Below are 19,487 nucleotides of genomic sequence, written 5' to 3'. Positions count from 1 at the left end.
GAAGTGTATAGGGTCGCGATGTAGTAATAATCTTGGTAAGACCGAGGTCGAATCCATAGGGACTGAATCTTGTACGTATTCTGAAAGTAACTAGAATTAGAACTAGAAGAAGATGTAATCTAAATCAGGAGAATGTAGGAAATAACTGTAAATCAAATAATTAAAACTTGTAAAGTTCAAAGGTGAGAAACTAGGGTTTCCAAGGATCCACTTGTAGAGATCAGGGAGATACTATGCTTGATTCACTAACACAACTAGAATCTGAGTCTTATCTTTATCCAGTTGGAAGATAATTCATTAAAAATCGACTATGAACTTCCTTTGATCTAGTTCTTAATAGATGAGAGGTATTAGAACTAGAATTGATTCCATCACAAAACCATGCCCATAAGACAAAGCAAATAATAAAATTAAACTAATCCATAACCAATCTGAGAGAATTATAAACGTTAGGAAGGATTCCATCATCCAACCATGTCCATGACATGATGGTGAACAATATGGTTCCCAAGTTCATAATCACAATAATGAAAAGAACATGCTCAAAGCTATCACAGATCCATTGTAATTTAAGCCACCACAAACCATTAAAAACTAAAAGCATTCCTTATAATCAAACTAGAAGCAAAGATAGTTCAACGTAACATGAATCAAAACCATAGAAACATCCCATCACAATACAAGCTTCACCTCTTAGCCCTAGCTAACAGGTTTAGCCAACCATAATCATGATTAACTAAATCTCAAAAAAAAAAAACATTAAGGAAGAAAAAGAAGAAAGAAGATGGAGAAAACTCTAGGTGATGCCGGCCGTCCCACGATCTCTCTCTCTTTCTCTCTAATCCACTCCACATCCTTAGATGCCCATCTCTCTCACTTTTTCTCCTTTTTATAAGCTTAGTGTAGGTCGGTCGGTAGCCTTGGAGTTGGTGGTGTGCGTAGAGAGGCAGTGAAGAGCTTTACATAGCTTTATTTCATTGTGCAGTGAAAACCGAAAACTGACTTGCGCTTGGCCCGATTTTCGGGATGGTGAACGGCCTAACCTTAGAATCCGACTTCATGGATGGGGTAGGCCCCATATTTCTGAGCTTTTGGACAGTCCAGATCGACGATCCAATCACTGCCATGGTCGCACAACGACTGTAAAAATTGGACAGCGATCGGACGTGCATTACATAATGAGTTACATAGGTGGCTGCGCTGACCTCTGTGGGGCCCACTTGTAATAGTTTTTTGGTGGATCAGAGCTGTTCATTGGCCTCGTAGGGCTGATTCACACCACGGGTAGAAGTTTGAACTAGATCAGAGTTTTGGGTGGGCCGTAGTGTTGATCAACGTGGTGTCGCTTTGCCTCTTTGCTGCGAGCTTGTTCTTATGCATGGTTGCACAAGAACATCAAGGTTTGGGTCGAAATCATCTCCTAGCCTCATTGAACAGCTCTAATCATCCATCTGGATGATCGTGGTGGGCCACCGTAAGTCCTAGCATACGTGCGCATGAAGAAGAGAGAGAAACTCTTCTCGAATTTGGAAAGTCGGGTCAAACCGACTTTGACTAGAGTTCTGGTGTGATGCATCACGAGCACACCCCTATGGTGCACTTGCAGCACACAGGTGAGCCCTACAGTGATATTCATGACCAATCCGCTCCGTCCATTCCTTTTATCTCTCAAAGTCAAGGGTTGAGCCCAAAGTTGAGGCATATCCAGAGATCAGGTGGGCCGCACACTACCAAAAAATGAGCAAAGGCTACGATCTATAGCGATCTATGGCTACGAATTTAATCTGTAGCTAAATAGTTACGGATTTAATCCATAACTAAAACATACTTAATCTGTAGCTAAAGCAAACCTCCCCATGGGACCTTATTAGAGACTGTCGATGCTTAAGGGGCTCCATCGGGCCCATTGCAATATATTTGTTTTATCTAATCGGTCCATCAATTTTGAAATATTATTTCAGCGCATGGGACCAAAAATTAGAAAAATCAAAAGTCTAAGTGGACCACACCATGAGAAAGAATAAAAAATAAATTTATATCATTAATATGTGGTGTGGTCCACCTAAATATTAGATCTAAATCATTTTTTGAATAAACCCTAAAAAGGAGCTATTAAAATGAATCGACGGAGTGGATAGATAAAATACACAACGGTGGGCCCCACAAGTTCGAAACGAAATCAAGACGGTGATGTCTGTCACCCCTAAAAATCAATCCTATCCGCACTCCTCTCCCCCGCGCACCCAAATTCCCAAAACCAAAACCCCTGCTCTCTCTCTCTCTCTCTCTCTCTTGCACTAACCCTCTCCCTCTTGCAATCTCTCACACTCCCTCATCCTCTCTTTGTCACTCAGTCTCATTTCCCTCTCTCTGTTTCCCAACTTCTTTGTCTCTCTCGCTAGGGTTTTCAAAACCCCCTTTCGCCGCAAACTCACCATTGACTTGTGAGCACATTCCGTGCTAGAGTTTTCGAAACCCCTTTCATCCAACCCTCGTCACTGCCCCGGCTCATGCACCAACCGCAGTCCCTGTGACCACAGCCTTGGTTTGCAGCCACCGCCACTATTCGTGTTTGCTTGATCCTCCAAGGAGTCCTGGGTGGTTAGAAGTTCCAGGCATTCAACAATCATCTTATTGCAATTTCTTCTTTACTTAGGTACGTGATGATGGATCTATTTTTATATTGAATTTCTATGCAAGGATGAAGATCGATTGAGAGGGGCTCTCAAGTTTTTTTTTTTGTATTGAATTTCTTCTTTGCTTCTGATTTTTTGTTGCTTCAGGATGAAGATCGATTGAGAGGGGCTCTCAAGTTTGCAAATGCATGTGGGGGCATTGACTGTGATGGAGAGGGGAGTTATTCCTGCATTACCGACAAAAAAGGTCATGCTTGATGCCTTGCTTCAGCTTGCTGCATATAACTCTCAGTTGCTAGACAGGTGGTGCTTGATAACTTGCTTCAGCTTGCTGTATAGATCTGAAGACATAGTCTCCCTTTACTAGGTAGTGGTTGAAATGTTCCTAATGTTTGATGATGCAAGCCAATGCAATTTGGGGATTGCAAGCATGCAAAATGCAGGCCATCTCAATTGTTGATAAATTCCCCATCTAAGCTTTATTTTGGGATTTTTAGATTTTGGCAGGATCCTATAGATTGATGTAGCAATAAGAATAAGATCGCTTGATGCTTCATATCGTGCTATTATTAATTGATCCTAGATACGATCCTTGTCAGCCATCCATTGCATGTAATCATGAGTAAGAATGTGGATCATCATTGTAGTTAGTAGTAGTGATGAGTCAACATATATGAGCCACCATTTAAGATGTTGGAATATAGCTAGATGTGGGCATGAATTTGTATTTGCTGGAGATGAGATTAGATAAGCTATTTTTATGGTATGAATTTTATTTGAATAATGTTGTATGTTGAAGTGTTATTGTTGTAAAAGGATTATGAATGATAAAAATCTTTTCTGAAGGTTTTATTTCAAAAAAAATGCAAGGAAAAAATGTTGACTAATTGAGGATATGATATTGAATTGTGGTAGGTGGCTAAAGGCACCCGTTCTGATCTGATCCACTATTGTAAATGTTGTGTGTATTATTCATTGATATGGAACTAGTCCACAAAAGAGAATATCTTTGTATAGTTGTATTAGTTACATACATATCTCCAAGATACCATTTGTCACTTCTAGTAAATCTGCTAACTTGCTCTATGATGAGTCTAATGTTGGGATCAGCTGTGGGATGTGGTTGATGCTTGATCTAGCAGCAAGTCCTATCAGAACTGAGATGATCCATTAGGGCTAACATAGATAGTTGATGGGGAGCTTGCCACAATAAAGCATGGTGCCATTAATGAGCTTCGTTATAGAGTTCCTGAGATCTCAATGCTTCTATATTTGTTCTTCCTTTCCTCACCAGATTAGATTAGCTAATGGATCCTATTCCAATGTGGTAAAGGATCTTAACAGCTTAGTTCTAACTTTTTGTTGCCCTATGTTCTTCATGTCCCAACCTTCCTATCAAATTTATTTATTTTTCTTAATACTTTAATAAAACAATTAAAATTTTCTATAACCTCTTTTTACATTCTGTGGTTCAAGATTTTAAGATCAAGAAGAGAATTGGGGATGGACATGAGGCTAGAGGATTATATCCGTCGGATGTAGACCGGTTATTTTCTACTCATGTGGCTGAGTATGGGTTAAACAATCCCAATTATATGCATCATTTGCATGCCCGATTAGGATACATTTCGGTTCGTACATTCTCTTGCTTCTTCTTTTTTTCTTTTTCTTTTTTATAATAATTTTAGCACCATTGTTTCCTTTGATCGTGAAGCTTGCCTTGCCTATTATCTAAACACGCTTGTTCTGCTTATCTCGTTGCTAAAAGTAAATCAATTCCTCCATTTGCATTGATCCATTCTTATGTGTGGGGAGGGTCTGCTACCGGATTTTTCTCTATTCAGATTTGTATACAACCACCACCATATTCACCATGGCCACCTCTGCTAGAACCTTTATAATTTACGTGGCCATGATTGCATTTGAAATGGGTCCCACCTACTTCAATGGTTCTTGGTAATTGATGCATTCACTTTATGTTTTGCAGTGGTTTATTTATCGGAACCTTGTATTTACGCCAGAAAGGTATGTAGTTGTAAGCATAATAGCTACTGACAAATCTCATTCTCCAAAATTTCTTAAATTTACAAATTTCTCATGAGATTTTTAGGTTTCACTTAAGGGCCTGTTTTAATTTGTGAAAAGCATGGGAAAGAAATAGTATTTCTCGAAAAACTTCATTTCCAAGACACTTGAGGAAAAGAAATCATAGTTTTCTATTTCCTTTTCTTTTTAACACATTCACTCACACCTCACACACACTCATGCACTCACACCATCGATGCTTCTTCAATGCTTTTTAATTGTGTTCAAAATTCTTTTCCAACAACCTTATTGCTATATTTATGTTGAACAGAAGTAAATTGACTGGATAATCATTTAGGGGTGGGTATGGGCCAGGTTATGTTCAAAATTCTTTTCCAGTAGCCTTATGATTCACCTTGACAAATTTTTATGTCTTTTGGAAAGCCAGAAAGTGTTCCTGCTACTGGAAAATTCTCAAACATGCTAAAGTTCATTGTTAATGAGGTAATTGTGCTTCAATTTTCTACTTGTTGGTTGATTATCAACAATATGAACAAAAACTGGTCACAGTCCAATTTAGGGAAGTGTACTTGCATTAATGATAGTTGATTTCTATCTTGATGGTTCTATTTCTTCAATTCAAGGATCTGTGTTGGTTTATAAGTTTTTTTTTTTTTTTGGGTGATTCTTGTCATATTGTCGATTTCTGGAGATTTTTGTTTATGACAGAACCTTTTTAGGCTTTCAAGTTTTTCATTTCAAATTTTCTGGTTCTTTTGATTTATACCTTTTTAGGATTTTGATTTTGTTTTATTTTGTAATGTTTGGTGAATTGGGTTCTTTTTCCATGTCTTAAATCATGTCATTGTTCTGATTTTGGTAGATCACACAGTGGATTGTTAGTCATTTTCATGATATTATTATTATTTTAAAATATCTTATATAGGGGGGATTTTGATTTTGGTTTAATTTTCTAGTGTTTGTTGAATTGGTGTATTCTGATTTGGTATGCCTTTTTTTTTTTTTTTTGGGGGGGGGGGGGGGGTCTGATGAGTAATTAGTTTTTTTTTCTCTTTCACTTAATGGCATGTTTTGATTAGATCTTTGATGTTGAGATGACTTTACTTTGAAATTTCTGTAGAAATTGAGTTTTCATGTTTCTGATCTTTGAATTCTCCACTTTTATGCAAATGAGCTTAATTATGAATTTATCTTTGAATTCTCCCTTTTTATCCACATCAAATATCCTCCAATATTGTATGATAAAATCTGTTATAGATATATGATCTTTTGTTGTTTTTGAAATAAAGATAAATTAGTAGATCAGTTCCACTTTTATGCAAATGAGCTTAATTATGATATATTCATGGCTTTCAAATCAGAACATGAGCTCACTCTACATGTCATTAGATTAAGGATCATATAACTCTTCTTGGTTTGTTTTCAATCTCATAAAAGATTACTGATTTTTCAAGCTTCTTCCAGCTTATAGAGTCATTAGGTGCCTTCTAATTGGTAACAGATTTTGCAATTTCTCATCTGGTAGCATTGATTGTTTGAATATCTTGCTTCCATATCAAGATTTCTCATTTTTCTGTTCCCTCTTGTTCTTTTTCTTTTCTTTGTGATTTTCACTGTTTATAAGGGTACTAATTCATATACAAAAGAAGGAGAAGAAGAAGAATAAAGAAGGTCAGAATATCATTTGCCTCTATACATTTGCTATTTATTTCCTCATACATTTGCCTCTATAGTTATAAAACTTTTTTCCTGATAGTTGTGTTTTTTTTTTCTTTTTTCTTTTTTCTTTTTTTTTACATTTTTGGTGCTGAACTAGCCGCTTAGGAAGGAAGAAGTGCAACCACTTCAGCTGCTTACAGAACATTGGCACAGGAGCTCACTGAACAGCGGTTTCCTGCTCCCTGTATCCTGGCGTTCAAAATTTGTTTTCCTCCAATGTCTCCTTTAAAAAACTGCCAATGGCCTCACTTGTAAAAACTGAAAAATCCATTGTATATAATCTCCTGTATGTCATGCATGCTAACTATTTGATGAAATGTCTCAACAAGGAATGTTTTGTGTGGATTGCATTTGAGTTCCATTTTTTTTTCTCTACCCATGAGTCGACCCACGTGGCTTTATGGTTGGATGACCTACATTGACACTTGATGCTCCAGGACATGCCTCAACAATTGAAAGTGAGGCTTCTAGAAGAGGTGGGAGAGCACGATAGAGAACGGATTGTCTATAAGCACGATATTTTCATGCCTTAAATTGTGTCATGAGTTTCTTGGGTTTGAAACTATTGATATATGGTTTTTTTTATTTGATTTCTTTATTGATATATGTGTGGATGTGATCTTTTATATTTTATTTTTAAGTTTATGACTTCCTGGCTATTTATATGATGTTTTTGTTTATATGAATGAATATTCCTTTGACGTTGTTTATTGATTTTATAATTTGTGTTAGAAACTTAGTATTCCTTGTGGTTATTTCATTTGATTATGCTAACTTAATTTTGATATGAATGCCAATGAGTTAATTTCAGTTCATTAATAAGTACTCCAAATGTACTCTTAAAGTTTCCTACATACATTCACATCTTCGCAATTCAATTTAATAAGTTCTCCACTATCCCTTCATTTTTTTCTTTGGATTGCAAAAGAAAATTATTAGAAATGCTAGTGTTTTTATTTTTGAATTCTGTTTTTCATTTGATTTATTTGGATGGAATTTCAAGGCTTTATAGTAATCAACTGCAATTTTATTTTCTCTTGTTTGAGGCCTGTTTGGATGCACCCCGTAATGAGAATGATGTTGGAAATTGGGTGTTTGTTTTGGATGTTGGGTTTGATTTAGTTCAGAGGGGAGTAGTGCATTACTAGTTAGAAAATTATGCTCCATAACCATGGATGTCAAGGAACTCTTACTGAAGCTCAATTCTATCAAAGAGTCGCTAAATCAGGCTAATTCTAATACAAGTTCGTCCATTGAAATGGCCACATTAAGCTTGTAAAGATGAAAGACATTGAGGTGAGTTTGTCTAAAAGAGAACTGCTTGTAGAGAAACATTTTTCAAGGAAGTCTTTTCATATTAAAAAGTCATAAAAATTTCCCAAACGTCCCCTTGTCTTTTTTATTTTTCCTCTCTAAATACTTTATTGGAAAATAGAAAATGTCACTCTCTCCATTATTTTCCAAGATCCCAAACTGGCCTTTAATTCTTTCTTCTATTAGTATTGTATAGTTATTATATAGAACGGTTTGATGGATGCTTTGATTGGTAGTTTGAATAATAGATGGCTTGGTGCATAAGTTTTGCTTAACTGCCTTAATTAGCTTTTACTTCAATCACAACAGACATAAGACAAAATGGTGATAAACATCCAAAAGGTACCTTATGTGTCCAAGAAAGTATTCAATTAAGTATGGTTGGTCTTATAGATATCCTATAAATTCTCCCCTTTTGTTTGATTGGTATGCAACGGTTGCATATAACTCCAAAGGCACATTGGTCTTCATCCACGTAGCTATAATTCTATGAGCAACATCCTTCTCAATCTATCCTCCCTCATGAATTAACAACCCAAGATATATGTTTTGTGCCTTTACACTACATACTTGTAATCTTGTCTTACAGGCCATATTGAACCGACGTCTTCAATTTTGCAATCTATCATAGATCATCTGGTTCAATGGCACCTAATTCCAGAGAGTAGGAAACCAAATAGTTGTATTATTAGCTTCTTTGATGAGGTAAGTCCTAGTCCTTTCTTTTTTCTTTTTTACTTTTTTTTTCTTCCTTTTTTTAGGGATGAAGAGTTAGGTAATTCCTACTATTTGTCTCTTTTTCTTGTTTATCTTTTTGAGAAGGATGGTCAGCCATAAATGATGTTGCCCCATTTGCTCTAATTTTCAAATCTTTGTTTTAACTATCGATTTTCTTGAAAGGACTGAAGTTTTGATGTTACAATTGTTTTACAAGGGGAATACTCACAACCATATTTGAAACCACCGCATTTGGACCACCTTTTTTCTACACTTCTTTCAAAATCTACAATGGCTTTTAATCGCATTCTTTCTAGTGATCATGATGGAAATTACAAAGGCCTACTCATGCTTACTCTGAAGGCACGGTATGATTGCAAGGTTCGATACATGCAATTTACACATCGTAATCCTAATCTCAACTCCTAAACCTACACCTAAACTTGAAATCCCAAACTTAAACCCAATCCTGAACCTGAACCTGATTTCCTAAACCTAAACCTTAACCTATTCTTAATTCCCTAAAGCTATAACCTATAACCTACAAACTATAACCTAAACCTAAACCTAACCTAAACCTATAACCTTAACCTAAACCTATAACCTAAACCTAAACCTAAAACCTAAATATATTCTCAAATCCTTAAACCTAAACCTACAACTAAACCTAATCTCAACTCCTTAACCTAAACCTAAACTTGAAAACCCAAACCTAAACCCGATCCCGAACCCGATTTCCTAAACCTAAACCTTAACCTATTCTCAATTCCCTAAAGCTATAACCTATAACCTAAACCTAAACCTAAACCTATAACCTTAACCTAAACCTAAAACCTTAACCTTAACCTTAACCTTAACCTAAAACATTTTTTTAAAAAACCAAATTGAGCTTAGGCCCTTTTTTAACTCCACCAATGCAACTCCTTGCATTGCCGGTCCCAAGCCTGGGTAAAGGATGAGAGAGAAGGGCTTTAGAATGAGATCGTTAACTATACAGGAGATCCTGAAAATGCAGTATCTCTGGTTTTATGGTTTTACTTCTCAAATCCTATAACCTTAACCTAAACCACACCCTAAACCTAACCTAAACCTATAACCTAAACCTAAAACCATAACCTAAATGTATTCTCAAGTCCTTAAACCTAAACCTACACCTAATCCTAATCTCAACTCCTTAACCTAAACCTAAACCAAAACCTAAACTTGAAAACCCAAACCTAAACCCAATCCCGAACCTGAACACGATTTCCTAAACCTAAACCTTAACCATAACCTATTCTCAATTCCCTAAAGTTATAACCTATAGCCTATAACCTATAACCTATAACCTAAACCTAAACCTAAAACCTAAACCTAAATGTATTCTCAAATCCCTAAACCTAAACCTACACCTAATTCTAATCTTAACTCCCTAACCTAAACCTAAACCTGAACTTGAAAACCCAAACCTAAACCCGATCCCGAACCCGAACCCGATTTCCTAAACCAAAACCTTAACCAATTCTCAATTCCCAAACACTATAACCTATAACATATAACCTATAACCTATAACCTAAACCTAAACCTATAACCTTAACGTAAACCAAAACCTATACCCTAAACCTTAACATATAACCTATAACCTATAACCTAAACTTATAACCTATAACCAAACCTTAACATAAACCAAAACCTATAACCTAAACCTAAAACCTAAATGTATTCTCAAATCCCTTAACCTAAACCTACACCTAATCATAATCGTAACTCCCTAACCTAAACGAAAACCTAAACTTGAAAACCCAAACTTAAACCCAATCCCGAACCCGAACCCGATTTTCTAAACCTAAACCTGAACCTATTCTCAATTCCCAAAAGCTATAACCTATAACCTAAACCTAAACCTATAACCTTAACCTAAACCAAAACCTATAACCTAAACCTTAACCTATAACTTAAACTTATAACCTATAACCTAACATTAACCTAAACCTAAACCTACACCTATAACCTAAACCTAAAAACCTAATGTATTCTCAAATCCATAAACCTAAACCTACACCTAATCCTAATCTCAACTCCCTAATCTAAACCTAAACCTAAACTTGAAAACCCAAACCTAAACCCGATCCCGAACACGAACCCAATTTCCTAAACCTAAACCTTAACCTATTCTCAATTCCCTAAAGCTATAAACTATAACCTAAACCTAAACCTAAACCTACAACCTTAACCTAAACCAAAGCTTATAAACCTAAACTTATAACCTATAACCAAACCTTAACCTTAACCTAAACCTAAACCTATAACCTAAACCTAAAACCTAAATGTATTCTGAAATCCCTAAACCTAAACCTCCACCTAATCCTAATCTCAACTCCCTAACCTAAACCTAAACCTAAACTTGAAAACCCAATCCCAAACCCGAACTCGATTTCCTAAACCTAAGCCTTAACCTATTCTCAATTCCCAAAAGCTATAACCTATAACATATAACCTATAACCTAAACCTAAACCTTAACCTAAACCTAAACCTAAACCTATAACCTTAACTTAAACTAAAATCTATAAGCTAAACCTTAACCTATAACCTATAACCTATAACTTAAACTTATAACCTATAACCTAATATTAACCTAAACCTATAACCTAAACCTAAACCTAAAACCTAATGTATTGGCAAATCCCTAAACCTAAACCTACACCTAATCCTAATCTCAACTCCCTAACACAAACCTAAACCTAAACTTGAAAACTCAAACCTAAACCCAATCTCGAACCCGAACCCGATTTCCTAAACCTAAACCTTAACCTATTCTCAATTCCCTAAGTCTATAACCTATAACCTAAACCTATAACCTAAACCTAAACCTAACCTAAACCTATGACCTAAACCTAAACCTATAACCTTAACCTAAACCAAAACCTATAACCTAAACCTTAACATATAACCTATAACCTAAACTTATAACGTATAAGCAAACCTTAACCTAAACCTAAAACCTATAACCTAAACCTAAAACCTAAATATATTGGCAAATCACTAAACCTAAACCTACACCTAATCCTATTCTCAACTCCCTAACCTAAACCTAAACCTAAACTTGAAAACCCAAACTTAAACCCAATCCCGAACCCGAACCTGATTTCCTAAACCCAAACCTTAACCTATTATCAATTCCTAAAAGCTATAACCTATAACCTAAACCTAAACCTTAACCCAAACCTAAACCTATAACCTTAAGCTAAACCAAAACATATAACCTAAACCTTAACTTATAACCTATAACCTATAACCTAAACTTTTAACCTATAACCTAACATTAACCTAAACCTATAACCTAAACCAAAAACCTAAACCTAAACCTAAAACCTAAATGTATTCTCAAATCCCTAAACCTAAACCTACACCTAATCCTAATCTCAACTCCCTAACCTAAACCTAAACCTAAACTTTAAAACCCAAACCTAAACCTGATCCCGAACCCAAACCCGATTTCCTAAACCTAAACCTTAACTTATTCTCAATTCCCTAAAGCTATAACCTATAACCTAAACCTATAACCTAAACCTAAACCTATAACCTAAACCTAAAACCTAAATGTATTCTCAAATCCCTAAACCTAAGCCTATAACCTACAACATTAACATAAACTTATAACCTAAACCTATAACCTTCGACATTAACCTACACCTATACTTATAACCTAAACCTATTCTCAAATCCCAAAACTATAACCTAATCCTAAACCTATAACCTAAACCTTAACCTATAACCTAAACCTTAACCTATAACCTATAACCTATAACCTAAACTCAATTCCCTAAACCTTAACATATAACCTAACCTAAACCTAAACTTATAACCTACACTTATAACCTAAACCTAAACTTGTAACCTTAACCTAAATGTAAAACCTAAACCTAAACCTAAAATGTAAATGTATTCTCAAATCCTTAAACCTAAACCTAAACCTATAACCTACAACATTAACATAAACTTATAACCTAAACCATATGGTGAGACTATTCCTTGGGAAGTGGGTACTTGTGGCTACCGATGGTTCTCCTTACAGAAACCGTCCAGACATTTATTTTGGCCCTACAAACCATATGATGAGACCATTCCTTTTGTATCAATTTCATTCATCTTTGAGTTTTTATTAATTCATTAAGAAAAAAATGGTTATACATGATGTACTTCTTTCACTTTGTTTTTCTTTCCTCCAATGGTCACTCTGATTTATGAATGCCATGACTATTTGTAGAATAATGGAATATACGAAGCTGTTGTAAGAAGTGACCTTGTCATTACTAGAGTTGCATTTCGAGACAACTCTTCAAAGTACTACATAAATAACCATGGAAGTAATTTTACAAAGGTCACTAAGAAATTGAAAGGAAAAGGAATGGACTTGGACAACAATCGGTTTTTGATTCTTCAAGTGGGTAATGGCTGAAAAAGGCCTATTTACTTGTGAAAAAAATATTATACTGTCAAAATATATCTTCTCTTTCAATTCTTTATCATTGAAATTTCAGGATGAAGTTGAGCAAATTTCTTTAATGAAGCCAAAGATTTGTATTTTCAGCATTATTATAATTTTTATTGTAATTGATTGAATGAAGAATTGTAATTGATTGTAATTGTAATTGATTGAATGAAGGATTGTAATTGATTGTAATTGAATAAATGAATGATTGTAATTGATTGTAATGGAATGAATGAATGATTATGTAGGTAGTAATTGAATGAACAAATGATTATATATATATATATATATATATTAAAGTAAAAAATAGCTACGAATATTGACCGTAGCCGGTAATATCCGTAGCTGTTTATACTTATCGCTATAGATATAATTGCTATGGATTATACCCATAGCTGTTGTGACGTATAGCTACGGATTAAATCTGTAGCTATAGGTTCCAGACCTATTGTTACGGCACCTATGACTATGGTAGTGCTACGGACTAGAACCGTAGTCATATGTTTAAGGCTATGGATTTTATCCGTAGCCTTTGCCGCTTTTCTGGTAGTGGCAAATCAGTGATTTATGACTGACCTTGTCCGTTAGACCACTTCCACAAAGATCCATTGAGTGAAATTTTACTTGTACAGTTACTTTATGATCCTCAGGCTAGTTATAAAGTTTCGAGCCAAATAAATGGTGGAAACCCTGTGATCTTGCATTCAAGATGATTTTCAGGCTTCCTTATCTTCAATCACTTAGTTTTCTTGAATCTTTGCCGTGTGAATTCTTCAATCTCGATCCCCTAAGATCTATCCTTTGCCTTGGTGATTTTTGAGCATCAAATCCATGCCTTTAACACCTTTTTCAATCTAAGCTCTTAAATTCACCTTACAACACATACATGATTAAAATAGAACATTAAGCATTATCATGTACATAAAACCAAGTAATAATTAGGGTCTAATATGCAACATTTGACCCTCAACATCGATAATGTGTCCAAAATAGTCCAAAGAGTCAATTCAATTTCCTCAATAAATTCGATGTCATCGAAGAGGCTTCCGATGTCATTAAGCAGGTCTTCGATATTATCAAGGGGGCCTTCGAGTAATCGAACATTGTGCACAACGTGTCTAGCGAGTTTTGTCGAAAATTCACAGAAAATTTGACGTCATTGAACTAGTTCCGATGTCATCGAGCATCGCTTCGATTCATCGAACAAGTCCTCGAGTCATCGAAAAACGTGTCTAATTTTTCTAGCAACCGACTTGATTTTCTTTCATAAATTCGATGTCATCGACTCGTGTTCGATGTTATTGAATGTGTCTTCAATGTCATCAAACAGTGATCGATGACACAGTCAATGTGAATTCTACACTTGTTCTTTCGACTCTGTTCCTTCTCAACTTGGTTTTCTTGAATCTTAAGACCTTGAAATCTTCAATCTTTGTCTCCTAAGATCCATTCTTTTGCCTTGGTGATCTTTGAGCGTCAAATCCATGCTTTTAGTACCTTTTCCAATCCAAGCTCTTAAATTCACCTTGCAACACAAACATGAGTAAAATAAGACATTAAGCAGTATCATGTTCATAAAATAAAGATATAAATGGGAGATAATATGCAATATTTGACCCTCAACACTCATCTTGACCTAAATATATATATTTGAGATCAGATGGCAAATGTTTTAGGTCAAACTTCGGTGCTTTGAGGCTAGATGGTAGAGGCATTACATCAGTTTGGGGTAATTCTTCAAATTGTGGCCTCCACCTGTTAACTTCAAGTACTGGCATAGCATAAAGTATGACATCCAACTCCCTAATCATGTCATCATCCAAATTAGAGAATGGGCCAAGCACGTCTCTAGAGGGTCAGAGGATAAGGTCATCAAAGTTTTATCTTCCATAAAAGAGTCTATCACATTAAGGTCATGGGCCTCGTCATCATCCTCTGCCTATTTGCTCATATTGAAAAAGATATTGAGCTCCAATGTCATATTTCCAAAAGACAAATTAATCACCCCATTCCTACAATTGATGATAGCATTGGATGTAGCAAGGAACGGGCTGAGTATCTAAGACGATAAAATCTACTAGATAGTAGAAATTATCAACTTGGACCAATACATCCTCAATCATCCCTCTTAATACATGAATCGAGTGATCCGCAAGCTGTAATGTGGTCTGAGTGGGTTTTAATTCACCTAGACCCAATTGTTCATAGACTGAATAAGGGATTAGATTTACACTCACTCCCAAGTCAAGAAGTACGTTCTCAATTTGGTGATTCCCAACTATACAAGTGATAGTTGGGATACTTAGATCTTTATATTTTTGCAGCACATCTTGCTTGAGGATGACACTCACTTTTTATGTCAGGAAAATTTTCTTTTTGATACTTTGTCGCCTCTTGGTTGTGCATAAGTCTTTTAGAAATTTGACATATGAAGGAATTTGTTTCACGACATCTAGAAGATGGATGTTGACCTTCACTTGTTTCAACACCTTTAAAATATCCTGTGAGTTGGCTAGAGGTTTTGGTGCAATCAACCATTGGGGAATGGAGCAATCGACTTACTCAGAGGTTCTGGTTCTAACCCATGTGAGGTAATGATAGGTCTATCATCCGTGTCTTCTTCCGGGTCCTTAGACTTTTCAAGCCTTACTAGAATAGATTTGTCAATTATCTTTCCACTCCTTAGAGTAGCGATAGACTTAGCTTGATCCATCTTATTTGAAGAGCTTGGGTCACTAATTTCACATTGTGGTTTTAGATTGGGGAGAGGTTAGGTTGGAAGCATCCTTTTCTCCCCACTTGCTAAGTGTGCCTCAATCCTTTGAATGAATTTGTTAAGGTCTTGGAAAGCCTATAATGTGTTTTGATTGAAAAGCTCCTGATTTTGAATGTGTTTGAAAACTGAATCTTCCTGAGGTTTCCCTTAATTTAAGAATCGGTTAGGAAATCCTTGAGAAGTAACAGTTTGTTCATTCCTCCAATTGAAGTTTGGATGATTTCTCCAACTTGAATTGTATATATTTGAAGTGAGTCCTTTGAAAGGCCTTTAGGAGTTGTTCACGGCATTCGATTGCTCATTTAGTATTTCTTGAGAAGCAGGTATTGTTGGGTAATTTTCAGTTGTGTGAACATTACAAGCACAAATAACGCAGACAACTACCTTAGCCTTATCCTACTTAAGTTTCATGGCCTCGAGTTTCCTTGTGAGACTGGCCACTTTAGCATTTATATCATCTTCCTCTTTCAAAAGATATATTCTACCCTTCTCCTTTGATTGAGTAGGTTTAGAACTAGTGCTAGGTCTTGGAAAGATGTCCCATGATTATGTGGTTTCAACGAGTTTGTCAAAGTAATCTCACACATCATCAACATCTTTGTTTATAAATTCCCCATTGCACATTATCTCGACGAATTGGCGCATGGAAGATGTCAATCCTTCATAAAAAAAAATTTGTAATACACCACGTCTCAAAACCGTGTTGTGGGTATGAACTGACAAGATCCATGAACCGCTCCCAACAATGAAAGAATGTTTCATATTCCTTTTAGGTGAAGTTCATGATTGACTTTCTGATGGTGTTCGTCTTATGATATTGGAAGAATTTCTTTATGAACTCCATTGTCATGTAATTCCATCTGCAAATAGATTGTGGACATAGAGAATACAACCATGTCTTAGCTTTTTCTTTTACGGAGAAACGAAAGAGTTTCAGCCTGGTTGTGAGACCCGACCCGAGTTCACATCTGTGCGAGACCCGACCCGAGTTCACATCTGTGCATGTGTGTGTGTGTGAACATGCATTCCATCCATTTTGGTCCCACGGTCTTATTGGTTAAATTCAGGCGACCTGTGACCCTTGGATAGTGTTTGCGGTCATCTTGAGTTCAGTCATGTAGACCCGACTCGAATTGACCCGAGACCTATGCCATTGCGACCGCATCGTCGCTGCGGTTCTAACGCCACATCTCATGCGTAAATCCGACGTGTCCACCAAAAGTTGTAGGCCATACATTATTTGGGCCATTGATTGCATTTTGGTGGGACCCACCTGAATTACACGTTTCCCCATGTGCACGTTTGCCAATGGTGATGACATCACCATTTCCATGATGACACATGGCCTAGCCTAAGGACCTATAGCCATCATGCAAGCATAGGATTTCGTTCTCTAAAAAAAATAATCATGAGTTATGTTTTTTTTTAAAGGCAATTATGACACACCCTACCCTATGAGTAATGAGTATTTTGATCTTCTCAAAACTATTCATTTCTTTTAAACAATCATTTCCTCCCATGGCTACTGTAGCCAACTCTCTCCTTCTTTCTTCATGTCTCTCTTATCCTCCTCGCTAAGCTTTACACGTCCACCATTGCTAAAATTTCTAGCCCTCTTTCCTCTCTCTTCCCCCTTAATCTAACCCTCTAAATCGCATCATTACCATAGAATCCTCTTCCTTGAAGCTTGAGGAGTATGGTGGTTGAAGAATCTAGAAGATCCATCATGTGGGTGAGCATGTAGAATAGATTACATTATTTTTCTTCATAAATCTTTCATTGTTTCATATGGAGAGTGTAGGACTCACCACATAAATGGTGGAGGTCCTACACCACTCCTTAGATGTGGTCTTTAGCCACCACTTGCATGCATGTGATCTTGACGGGGCCATTCTCCATTGACCCCATCTTGATGAGATTTTCCCCTTTATCTATGCATCATGGTTCATATAGACCTTAGATTCTTAGTTAGGGCCCATGCATGTATGGGACCCTTTTTGATCTTACATGTACCTGTTGATTTCTTCATTGTGGAGGGTTCATAGTAGCGAAGCCCTCAATATGGCTGGCATGTTTCCTTTCTTCTTCTCTCCTCCCCTTTCTATGGTTTGGATGTGATGAATTGTGTGGCTCACCTGTTGTGCCACGCAACCAGGTTCTTCAGATTTTTGGGATATCCAGGCCCAAGTTGCTGGACGGCTAGGCCCAACTATGTTGCCTAGTTTTGTTGCTTGATTTGGAAGGCCTTTGGGCCTGATTTCTTAGATTATCTTAGAAGGGGCTTATGCCTGAGAGTTGTGTGACACATCAGGGTGGACCCCACCTTGTGGAATCTGTGATTTATTTCCCAATTATTTATTTTATGCGCTGATCTATACAACAACATATTGTTGTCCAGATTTCTAAAATTTTATAATGCGGTAATGTGTGGGTTGTAGGCCTAGTTTGTGGTCTCTTTTTTTCCTGATTTCCTAGACTTATCTTTGAGGTGTGGACCCCACCTAGAAGCATGATAAGTCCCACCTTCAACTATCCCTGTTTGATCACCCCAAACCAAGGAGGTCGGACGGTCCAGATTTTTTGGATTGTCCAGCCACTCTGGTTGCTAGAAAAACATAAAAATCAGCCTATTTTTGAAATGGTGGGCCAATTTTATGGGCCCCACCTTGCTGTATACTTGTATTGAGATGATGGTCTTGCTTTTTCCCAAATTTACACAGACTTGGGCCCACTCGAATGAGGTGCATAAGTCAGGGATAATAGCATTGCTACAGCAGGGAAATAAGATCTGGACCTTGCTGTCCATTTGTATAAATATTTATGGCCTTCACCTTCACCCATTTTGTGGCCCACCTTGTGGGGGTCCATCTCAAGTGCATGGGGGCCACCCGGACCATTAGATTTTAGGGGTTTTTGGGCCCACCTTGGTGCTAATATGGGCCAGCTATCCCACCCTTAGGACGCCCAAGGATGGGCTGGCCATCCCATGTGTGTGGCCAACCTTGATGTATGTGTTTTCCCAGGCCATCCTCCATTACATGCCCCCCCCCCCCCCCCCCCCCTAGATGTGGTCCACCACCCGTGAGGGACACCTACAAGTGGGGCCTGTCATAAGGTTGTAAAGGGGCAGGCATCCAGGCCCACCTGGGATGTCCAAGATTAATGGGTGTTGTGGACTTTCTGTCCAGCAGCTAGCCCACCATGATATATGTGTTACGTTCACTCCATTCATCTGGTGGGACCCACTGTGATATGTGTGGATCACCATGGGTCGGTAACCCATTTAAATTAAATAAATTTCTGGACTCCAGCAGGCCCAGGAAATGGGTGGGCTGGAATTCCAGTAAGGGGCCCAAAATTTGCTACATGGTTGATTGTTTTGGAACTATGGTGGCCCACCAAATTTAAGGGAGTGTTGCACACACTCCTTGCCTTCTTTCCTTTAACATTTTTGGGCTTAATTAGTGCCTCTTAAGGCCCACCTTTGTGGTGACATTGTAGGCTAACCTTAACTAGATTTTTGAGTAGTTTTATAGGCCCAATGGACTGTAAACCTCTTCCTTGAGCCCAACATTGTGCAAGGGCTGACCTTATTAAATTGTGAGCCCAATGGGCTATTTATAAGCTAATCATGTATTATGAGCCTTGATGCCCTCATGAAGTCTTTAATTATGGGCTGACTTGCAAGGCCCACATTGATGCATATTGTGGAGGGTCTCGTTAAGTCTTTGGGCTGATATGGCAAGGCCCACACTATCGATTTAGGCCCTGCCCACGTGTATTTTTTTGGGTTTATGGGCTGCCCT

The sequence above is a fragment of the Magnolia sinica genome, chromosome 3, assembly GCF_029962835.1.
Source record: "Magnolia sinica isolate HGM2019 chromosome 3, MsV1, whole genome shotgun sequence".
NCBI lineage: Eukaryota > Viridiplantae > Streptophyta > Magnoliopsida > Magnoliales > Magnoliaceae > Magnolia > Magnolia sinica.
The sequence above is the reverse complement of the archived record's forward strand: the minus strand, read 5'-3'. Positions refer to the sequence as shown.